We start from the raw sequence: 11,064 nt of genomic DNA, 5'->3' as shown, positions 1-11,064 counted from the left end.
CCAAATAGGGTAAAGCGCGAGGCCTACGCGGTTGTCCGCCGCCTGCTAAGGAGCCGCATCCGTAGCCGGAGGACAATAATCCAGCTCGAAAGGCGCTGGAGCGATCTTAGAAGGCGTACGCCTGACTTGTTGGCGGAGTTACGCCAACAGATCCGGACCCTACGTGGCCGCAGTAAGTTACATTTTGGTACATGACGGATTTTACACATCACCTTTGCATACTTTCACTTAAGGGGGTAATTCCAAGTTGATCGCAGCAGGACATTTTTTAGCAGTTGGGCAAAACCATGTGCACTGCAGGGGGGGCAGATATAACATGTGCAGAGAGAGATAGATTTGGGTGTGGTGAGTTCAATTTACAATCTAAATTGCAGTGTAAAAATAAAGCAGCCAGTATTTACCCTGCACAGAAACAAAATAACCCACCCAAATCTAACTCTCTCGGCAAATGTTATATCTGCCCCCCCTGCAGTGCACATGGTTTTGCCCAACTGCTAAAAAATGTCCTGCTGCGATCAACTTGGAATTACCCCCAAGGGGTAAGTGACAGTGTGACAGTGACAGTGTGAAAATTAGCACACTTACAATAAGCATGAGTGTGTGTGGGTAGGGCAAGCAGTACTGCATACCTCACAACATGACCCTCTCCAGGAGGGACAGAATACTCTGCTTCTGGACTTGTCACTTTATTTTTTGTAAAAAGGTGTTTCAGCACAGGTGATGGGAAACATACATTAAGAGGGAAGTGACAAAGCACAACATTCTGTCCCTCCTAGAGAGGGTCATGTTGGGAGGTATGGTACTGACTGTATGTTGTTGTGCATAATTACTACACAGGCTCACAACTGAACACAATAACCTGCTCAGTGGTTTATTATTAAAAATGTTGGTGGTTTTGAGAACTGGTGATGTTGGCTATAACAAACATTCTGATTCTATATATTATCGGATAGAAGGTGCTGCAGAAAGTTACATTATGTTATGATTGGTTGCTAAGGACAACATCACCAGTATAAACATTTTACTAACTTAGTAATGTTACCCCTGTCTCTTTAACATGGGACAGAACAGAGTAATATGAATATGCTGATGTTCTAAATGTATAAGATTACACACTAAAAATTACATATGTCATTCTAGGGCGAGCACAACGGCAAGGTGCTGCTGCTGCAGGGAGGCCACAACAGGCTCAACCACAACTACCATCCCCTTCTGGCTCCCCCTCCACCTCTCCTGCCCAATCCCCCTCTCCTGCCCAATCCCCCTCTCCTGCCCAATCCCACTCTCCTGCCCAATCCAACTCTCCTGCCCAATCCCACTCTCAAGCCACCTCACCCTCTCCTGCCCAATCCCCCTCTCCTGCCCAATCCCCCTCTCCTGCCCAATCCCCCTTTCCTGCCCAATCCCCCTCTCCTGCCCAATCCCACTCTCCTGCCCAAACCCACTCTCCAGCCACCTCACCCTCTCCAGCCAACTCAGCCTCATTTTCCCACTCACCCTCTCCAGCCCAAGGCCACTCTCTTACCAAATTCCCCTCTCTGCCACCCTCCCCCTCTGTGTCCCCAAAAAACTCACCACCACCCTCACCCTATCATTCCCAAACACCCTCTGAAATTACCTCCCCCTTCCATCCTCTCACCCAATTGGACCCTCCTTCCCCCATCCTGCCTCCTTCCCCCATCCAGCACCCATCCCCTATCCAGCCAACCTCACCGATCCAGCCTACATCCCCCAGCCAGCACCCATCCCCCATCCAGCCTCCATCCCCCAGCCAGCCGACGTCGCTGACAGAATGGGCAGCAGAGGCCCCGGAGCCACTAGAGGGAAGTGGCCAAGTGGCAGAGGAGAGTAAGTTCGCACCCATTCATTATTTCTAAAATTTTTAAAAACAAGAAACATTTAAAAAAATGCACTGTTGTACTGTGGCCAATCTTTTGTCTAGGTTAAATGCTTGTCTTCTTCATCATGGTATGGATGATGCATTCACATTTGTGTGCGGGACATTATGTACAGTGTGTACATCTGGTTGTTAATCACTATGTTGACAGGTTTGCCTGCACAACAAGGTTTGTATGTTAAACATTTTATGCAACACATTTAGACCTGAGTGTTATTTTTGTTGTGTTTTTACTTTTACAATTGAGCTTGGGTATTGCAATATTTTCTTTCAAAAGTCGCAGGAGTCACTTTGTTAGCCAGCCTAACGACACAATGATTTGTGTTGTGAAAGTTACACTCACAAAATACTTATTTGCTTTTTCAAAACCTGTTTGACCTTATATTTGTTGTAAGGCAGGCTTACAGGGAGTGTGGGCATGCTAGGATATGTTGTCCTTCTGAAGCTGTTGATATGCAGTGTGATGATGCAGGTGAAAACAGGAAGAAAAAAAAAGTCTGCTTCACTACAGATGTGAATGAAGACCAGTATGGGGTTACATATACTAATTTGGGGGTGTGATTCAAGATTGGATGTTTACCATAGCAAACAAACACTAACAACTTTTCTGTAATTTACCACCTTCTAGAAGAGAAGTTTAATGTGATTGGTTGCTATGGGCAACATCACATCTTAAATATAACTCCCATCTTAGGAAATGTACATCATGGTGTGTTAGACTTTTACACATTGTCATTTTGGAATGACAAACATTGCTGAGTATGCTTGTGTGTTGGTATGCTACTGTTTTGTCATTTATACATCCATTATGTATATCATTTTATATTAAAGTGTGCTTTGTGGAATTGTGATGTAATAGGTAATGTGAGTTATTTTTTAAATAGCATTTTTACTCTGCATTTCAGATGTTGCCATTGGAGATCCCTCAAGCCTGGCAGGCATCATTGGCCGAATGCAGGATAATTTGGAGGCCGTGTTGGCCGAAATTCAAAATTTAAAAGAATTTATTTGCCACAAATAATTCTTATTATTTAAAAAACTGTAAAAAAAAAAAACTAAAAAAAAAACACACAAAAAAACCTTTGTTTACAAAATAAAATCATTTGAACCGTTATGCGCTTGTGATATTTTGATTGTCCAAAAATTATAGCATATTGCAAATCAGAAATTGGTTAACTAACAAAAAAACAAAACAAAAAAAAAAGAGTATTAGTCTTATTTATTACATACAAATTAGGTTAGTTAGTAGCTTATTTATTTTAAAAACATGTAAACACATACATTCACACACTAAACATCCACACCAAATTAAACTATTTACATTTCGGCCAGGCACAGTTTACACATCTCTTGCACTTCTTTAAAAATAAACATGGTAATGTCCAATTATGCCTACAAAGTGTTCTTGAGGTATTCTTTGCAGACTTAATTGGTCATGCACACAATCAATCATTACACTAATTGGAATTTTAATTGAGGGACGCTTGCTGAGTTTGAATTGCAAGGTGTCATCTAAATTAGGGGAAAAAACCCATTGCTGGCCCTCATTCCGAGTTGTTCGCTCGCAAGGCGATTTTAGCAGAGTTACACACGCTAAGCCGCCGCCTACTGGGAGTGAATCTTAGCTTCTTAAAATTGCGAACGATGTATTCGCAATATTGCGATTACCAACTACTTAGCAGTTTCAGAGTAGCTCCACACTTACTCTGCATCTGCGATCAGTTCAGTGCTTGTCGTTCCTGGTTTGACGTCACAAACACACCCAGCGTTCGCCCAGACACTCCCCCGTTTCCCCGGCCACTCCTGCGTTTTTTCCGGAAACGGTAGCGTTTTTTCCCGCACGCCCATAAAACGGCCTGTTTCCGCCCAGTAACACCCATTTCCTGTCAATCACACTACGATCGCCGGAGCGATGAAAAAGCAGTGAGTAAAAATACTATCTCCATTGTAAAATTACTTGGCGCAGTCGCAGTGCGAATATTGCGCATGCGTACTAAGCGGAATTTCACTGCGATGCGATGAAAAATACCGAGCGAACGACTCGGAATGAGGGCCGCTGTGCGTTTGTTTGCACAAACCTTAGCATATTTAAGATGAATGCGTAAATCTACGATGACATCGTATTTTTGCAATGATGTTTGTGCGTATGCGTTGGATTCGCAATAATGCGATGTATTTTGGCATACGCCTACCATGTGTAGTACTGCGTGCGAAATAGCAAATTTATGATGTGGGCGGATGTTCGCAATTTTACAACATAATCGCAATTGTGCGATTATGTTGTGCGAACGAAAAAGATAGCGATCAACTCGGAATGACCCCCCATATTATCTATAGTTACTGGATCTCAGTTGGTGAGAAGATTATGAGTTTTTAATCAATAGATTGTGTAAATTCTGGAGGAGCTGCAATCAAAAATGCTGCCAATGTGATTCTCCACCCACCTGTAGTTCCACTAATTCTTATAGTCATTTCACAGTTTCTACTCCAAGGCCGGATTACTGACAAGGCATGCATTGAGTTATTTATTTAATTTTCCCACACCTGTGACTAAAACTGTACCTGTCTGGCTTTAGGCATCCAGGGTCCATGGGCAAGGGTGGGGCATGGTGTGACTGCGATCTGATCCCCACTGAGTCAATCCCATGAGACTCAGCACAGGGTCAGAGGATCATGTGGCTGTGCTGAGCTCTGACTGAACGAGTCCATAACATGCTCCTCGACACTGACCCTCTCTCTCTCTCTCCATCGGGATGTGGTCTTTTGCACCTGGGGTAAAATTATTGCTGCCGAATAGTGGGGAGAGCACTGGTCCACTCTCTACCCTACCCTACCCTACCCTTATCCTGCTTGGAGCTACAGCTTGCATACAGGGTCACCGACAAGTGTGCAAGTGGTGACCTGTCACTAGCTGCTGGTGGGATAGGTTGTGGCTGGGTCAGATGAGAGAACTGGCACTGGTCTGTATACACGTGTCCACTTCTAGAGCAAGCAGCTCCCGACCCACATCCTTCCCTTTCTTCCTCCAGTCCCCTCCCTCTCTTCCCTCTCATCTCTCATCATCACCTCCCCATCCCCCCCAAAAGTCTCTGCTTTATCCACCCCCATCTCTGCCTCGCATCCACCACAGTACAAAACCATGGAACCCCAACCCCCCTTCTATCCAGGAAGAGAGGAGTGTTCAGCAGGACCAGGCAGAGCCAGCATCAGCCAAGAAGGACTCAGGTCAGACTCTGTTTTAATTAAATAAATTCTACATATTTGCAAATAAAAATATATGAATGTACAGTGCGCCTATGTCAAGAACGCCATTGGCGGGACGTGGTCCGGACAATGCAGGTGTGTCCAGACCGTTGCGGGAGCGGACCGGACATCACACGCAGCCGTTGTGACCTGGAACGCGGCAAAGGAGCTACTTGGCGGGTGCAAATGCATTGCCGCCGTGCAATGCTTTCACACCTGTGCAGGAGGAGGGGTAGGGCCTGACATACAGGGCGGACTAGCCCTTTAGCACATCTATGGTCAGGTCTGATTCACCCCCCTCTATACTTCGAAAAACAAATGTGAAATATATATTCATAAATTGTTAATTTAATGTATTTACACCTCAGAGGATTATAAATATATCTATACATGATTACATACATATATATATTACTTACACATATCATATTAATACTTTTTTTATTTACACTTAACTGATATGTACCATTAAAATGTATGTATATACATAATTGTGGCCAGTGACTGAGGGAACATTCTAGCAAATCCTCTCACTCCTAGCTGTCAGTCACCCAGTGGGTGGTGGCCATTGGGAGGAGCCTATCACCCAGAGTGAGATGGGGTTATTGCCAATGGTTGGGGCTTGTGAATGCCAGTGGGCGAGGCATTACCTCAGTGACAGGGGTCACATGAAGCGCACCCAGGGGTATAAAAGAGCTGTCAGCTACAGCTAACAGCCAGCCAGGAGATCCCTTCCGCTAGTGCTTGCCTCCCCTGTGACCTGGCTGCCATAGCTGTAAACATCTGAGCTGCAAACATGCAGCCTGGCACAGGGGGAGGGTGGGGTAAAGCCAGAGAGGGAGCAGGGAAGTGTGGCTGGAGCCACATCTGCCAGTCTGAAGTCCCCCTGTACCAGGGGCGTTTTAAGAGAGGAGGGGACCCGTGTGCAGCCTCCGTCACAGGCCCCCTCCCCTCCGGCAGCAAGTAGACTATGGCATACTGCGCAGGTCTCTGAGAACATGGCGCCCGTGCCTTGTTCCCGGGGACATCTCCAGTGCGGATGCGCAAATCACACGGAAATGGCCACGGTGGCCATTTTCAGAGTGATTTATGCCCGCACTAGAGGACAGTCGCAGCGGGACTCCGGAATGGTAAGTAAATTATATGGGTGCAGTGTGTGCAGTGTGGGCCCCCCTGGACCCAGGGGCCTGTGTGCACCGCGCACACTGCACCCATTATAGAAACGCCAACACCCTGTACTTACCTCCCCGCTCATATTGCTGCTGCAGTAGAGCTGTAAACAGGCACCAGCAGTGAGCAGTGGGATAGCGTTGCCAGAATGGGTGCTGATACTGGCTGCCTGAGTGGAGGTGACAGGCAAGCAGCTGCGGCAGAGAATGTCCCAGTACTGACAGCCAGGTGGCTGCTGTGAAAGCAGGAGAGAGCTGCGTGAGTGACAGCAGCAGCAGTGTAGAGGGTACGCCACCTCACGCAGGGCAGCAGTATCAGTAGAAGTCGGAGTCTAAGTGCTCGGGTCTCCCTCTCATCCGAGACAGCATCAGCCATCTGAATGGGAAGTAGGGAAATGGCCAATGACGCTGACTGACAGGAGATTCAGCAGGGCGGTGAGAGCTGTTTAACCACACAGCACCTGTCACAGACAATGCAAAGGCTAGGGATAATTCTAGCTCCCTCACATACTTTTAACTATTGACAGCCTATGAAACTCACTGCAAATATGTATTTCACATAGACTAAAAATATACTTGTCAGATCTGAAAGGCTTTGTGGATTCGGTTCGGGGATTTTAGAAGCTGGCTGGACCTTTTCTTTAAACAAGAGTCGAGCAGGACGAATAATAGTCTTTTTCATAGGTTTATTCAAACAAGGAAAAATCACTCTGCACAGCAGGCGTAAGACAGAGAAGGTTTTCCAGAAGAATGAGCCCTCGGGGAGTCTCTACCGTGATCCGGTTGAAAGATTCACTCTGTTAGGATTGGTAACTGTGGAGATATCGTTGGCTGATGCTGCAGGGAGACCGGGCTTGTATCACTGGAATGGTCAGACAACTATTGATACTGGAACTGAGACTGAGAAAGCACTGGCTAGTTACCGACTGCAGATAACTCCGTGGATGCTGCAAAAGCAAGGTTGAACAGCACATAGTTACCACACTGCTTCAGTGTGAGCAGAGATGTTGCATCGACACCTGCACAGCCAAGACTAACCAGTTTAATACCTGCTGATCAATGCTGATTGGCCTGAGACCACCCACAGCCTCCAGAACAGCTGATTGGCCTCCTCAGTCACATGACCAAAATCCAAGATGGCGCCGCCCATAGACCGATGTCACAGCACTCCCGCAATCAGCCCAGCCCAGATGCTTGTTCCTGTGAGTTCCTAACAGACTGCCAGTTCCCGCCACCAGCAGCCTGGCTCCCCAGCTCCCGGAAGGCCCCCAGCATAAGGACCAGACGGGTAAGTCCTGACTCACCCGGAGCACTGGTCCCTGGAGTGTGACATTACCCCCCCCCCCCCCCCCTTTTTTAGGGTAGCCTCCGGACATCAACCAGGTTTGTCAGGATTTTCAAGATGGAATTTGTGAATTAGAGCTGGTGCATAGACATCAGAAGAATTTTCCCAGAATCGTTCTTCAGGACCATATCCCTTCCAATCCAAAAGATATTGCAGACGACCAAAATGAATAAGGGAGTACAGAATTTTCTTAACTCTAGGTGGATGTGGAAGATTCTTGCAAAACCTATTCAAAACCAGTGGCTTCAGTAATGAGATATGAAACAAAGAGGAAACTTTGAGATAGGGAGGTAGTTTGAGCTTGTAAGTTACAGAATTAATAACTCCAATTACAGGAAAAGGGCCAGTGAATCGATGTGCAAATTTCATGGCGGGCTCTTGAAGTCTTAGATTGCGGGTGGACAGCCACACTTGATTTCCGAATCTAAGTTTAGAAGCCGCTCTTCTCTTTCTATCCACTACCTTAACTTGTAGCTTAGGGAAGTTTTCCGAAGCTTTTGATGAACTGCCTTCCAGACTTTGGAGAATTGTTTTAGTGACTCAGAGACTGCAGGAAGGTCCAAGGCAGGTAAACTCTGAAATTTGGGAACCTGAGGATGCTGACCATAAACAAAGTAAAAAGGAGAGCGTCCAGTTGAAGAATGATAAGAGTAATTGTGTGCAAACTTGGCCCAGGTCAAATACTGAACCCAACTATCCTGAGAAGAGCACAAATGTATCCAAAGAAAAGTTTCTATGTCTTGGTTGACCCTCTCAGTACTACCATTGGTTTGAGGGTGGTAGGCTGTTGATCACTTAAATTGCACTTGTAAAGCAGCGCAGAGAGGTCTTCAGAATCTGGCCACAAACTGCACACCTCTGTCTGAAACTAACTCTCGAGGAAGACAATGAAGCCTAAAAATGTTTGAGATGAATAAATGAGGTAGTTCTGAAGCAGATGGTAGACCTTTAGTGGTATGAAATGAGCCATTTTGGAGAAACGGCTCGACTACCACCCATATAGTGGTGTAACCTTTTGAAGACAGCAGATTAGTAATAAAGTCCATCGAAAGATGAGTCCATGGACGTTGAGGTATGGACAACGGTAGCAACTCCCCCACAAAACGTAGACGAGACACCTTATGTTGTGCACACTTCACCCATGAAGAAATGAAAGTCATCATATCAGATTTTAGGGACGGCCACCAGAAGTTGAGATGAAGAGATTCTAAGGTTTTATGAATCCCTGCATGTCCTGAGAATCAAGAAGAGTGAGCCCAAGTGAGGAGCTTTTTCTGCAGAGACGGCGGAACAAAGATCTTCCCAGGAAGAGGTTGTATACTGATAGCGGCGAACACTCTTGGCTCTAATACAGATTGTTGTGGAGCAGGCTCAGCCACATCTGTTGGAGATATGGAACGAGAAAGTGCATAGGCTTTCTGGTTCTGTACTCCTGGACGGAAAGAGAGGGAAAAATGTAACTGAGAAAAGAACACGGCCCAGTGAGCCAGATGAGGACTGATGCACTGGAATTTTTTTTAGGAATATCAAATTCTTATGGTCTGTGAATACAGTGACTGGGAATTTAGCTCCTTCAAGCAGATAACTCTTGCTCACCGATAGAGTAATTCCTTTCAGCCAGAATAAACTTTTTTGAGAAAAATCTGCAAGGATGGAGTTTATTTTCTTCAAAACGCTGAGATAGCACTGTTCCTACTGCTTCAGAGGAAGCATCTACTTCCAGAAAGAATGCTTTTTCTATAACTGGTTGTCTCAACACTGGAGCTGTGATGAAGGCTTGCTTTAACAGTTGGAAGGTGGATTCTGCAGCAGGGGTCCATTGACCCTTATGAGTAAGAGTAGATATGGGAGCAACTAGTGAAGAAAATTCTTTAATAAATTTCCTATAGTAATTTGCAAACCCTACGAAATGCTGGATTGCTTTCGGAGATGTTGGCTGAGACCAACTGAGAATAGCTTGCACTTTGGTAGAATTCATCTACAAACTTGATCCTGAAATTATATATCCTAGGAAGGGCATAGATAGTTGCTTGAATACGCACTTCTCCAGCTTCCAGTACAGATGGCTCTTTTGGAGTCGTTAAAGTACTTCTTGGACATGATGTCGATGGTCTTGGATGTTGGATAAAAAAATTAGGATATCATCCAGATATACTACCACAGAACGATAGAGTAGGTCCCTAAAGATTTAATTCACAAAATTTTGAAATACTACTGGTGCGTTGCTTAACCCGAAAGGCATCATGAGATGTTCAATATGGCCATCCCGGGTGTTAAAGGCTGTTTTCCATTCATCACCTGATCGTATGCGAATGAAATTGTAGGCCCCTCTCAAATCGAGCTTAGTAAAAATAGTTGCTCCTTTCACTCGGTCAAACAACTCTGTGATCAGAGGGCGGGTGTTTTGGTTTTTGATGGTAATTTCATTCAAACCTCTGTAATTTATGCAGGGTCACAGACCTCCATTCTTTTTCTGTAAAAAAAGAAATTCGGCCCCTGCTGGTGACGTAAACTGACGATTTAATCCTTTGGCCAAGTTTTTTTTAATATATTCGGACATGGCTTGGGTCTCAGGAATTGACATCAGAAAAAGAAATATACTGCTGAGGATCATGAAGGAATTCTGCTACTTGAATTTTATTACAAGGTTTTACACACGGCAAACAAGACAAAAAACAGGATTCTCCCCAAGATGCTATCTGCATCTTTTGCCAGTCCATTCTTGGACTATGCTTACATAACCAGAGATACCCCAAAACTACTTCATTTGTGGCTCTGGGTATAACTAAAAAAAAATATTTCTTCCATATGAAGAGCGCCAATGCGCATACGAACAGGGAGAGTCTGACAGGATATGACTCCACAGGAAATGGAACTGAACTGGCTCCATGACTGGCTCAACTTGCATAGTAGACTGGCTTAATACTCCTAACCTGGTGTCTCCTTGGCCAGCTAGGAGAGTTAGTTCTCAGATGAAGAGTGCAGGAGGCCATTAAATGGCCGGAGGCTCCACAGTATAGACATAAATTCTCCTGACGTCTCATTTGCCGCTCCTCTGGAGACAGACGGGCACGAGTGATCTGCACCCGTTCCTCCGTGGATGCCACTGGCAGGGAACTGACTATCGCTAGACGTGGTGGCCAGTACCTGGAATGTTCCCCTCTATTTCTCTCTAACTGACGTTCCCGAAACCATAGATCCACCTTAGTACAGAGGGAAATTACTTTATTCAATGCAGCGTACAAATCACTATTGACTAAGTCATCCTTTAGTCCATTCCAAAAAGCTGAAATTAAAGCTTCCTCATTCTAGCGAAGCACTGATGCCAGGGTTTGGAAATGGGTTACATACTGGCTAACAGTCTGGTTTCCCTGTCGGTGACGCATAATTTCTATGGAGGCTGAAGTAAC

This window comes from Pseudophryne corroboree, chromosome 4, assembly GCF_028390025.1.
Source record: "Pseudophryne corroboree isolate aPseCor3 chromosome 4, aPseCor3.hap2, whole genome shotgun sequence".
NCBI classification, from domain to species: Eukaryota; Metazoa; Chordata; class Amphibia; order Anura; family Myobatrachidae; genus Pseudophryne; species Pseudophryne corroboree.
The sequence above is the reverse complement of the archived record's forward strand: the minus strand, read 5'-3'. Positions refer to the sequence as shown.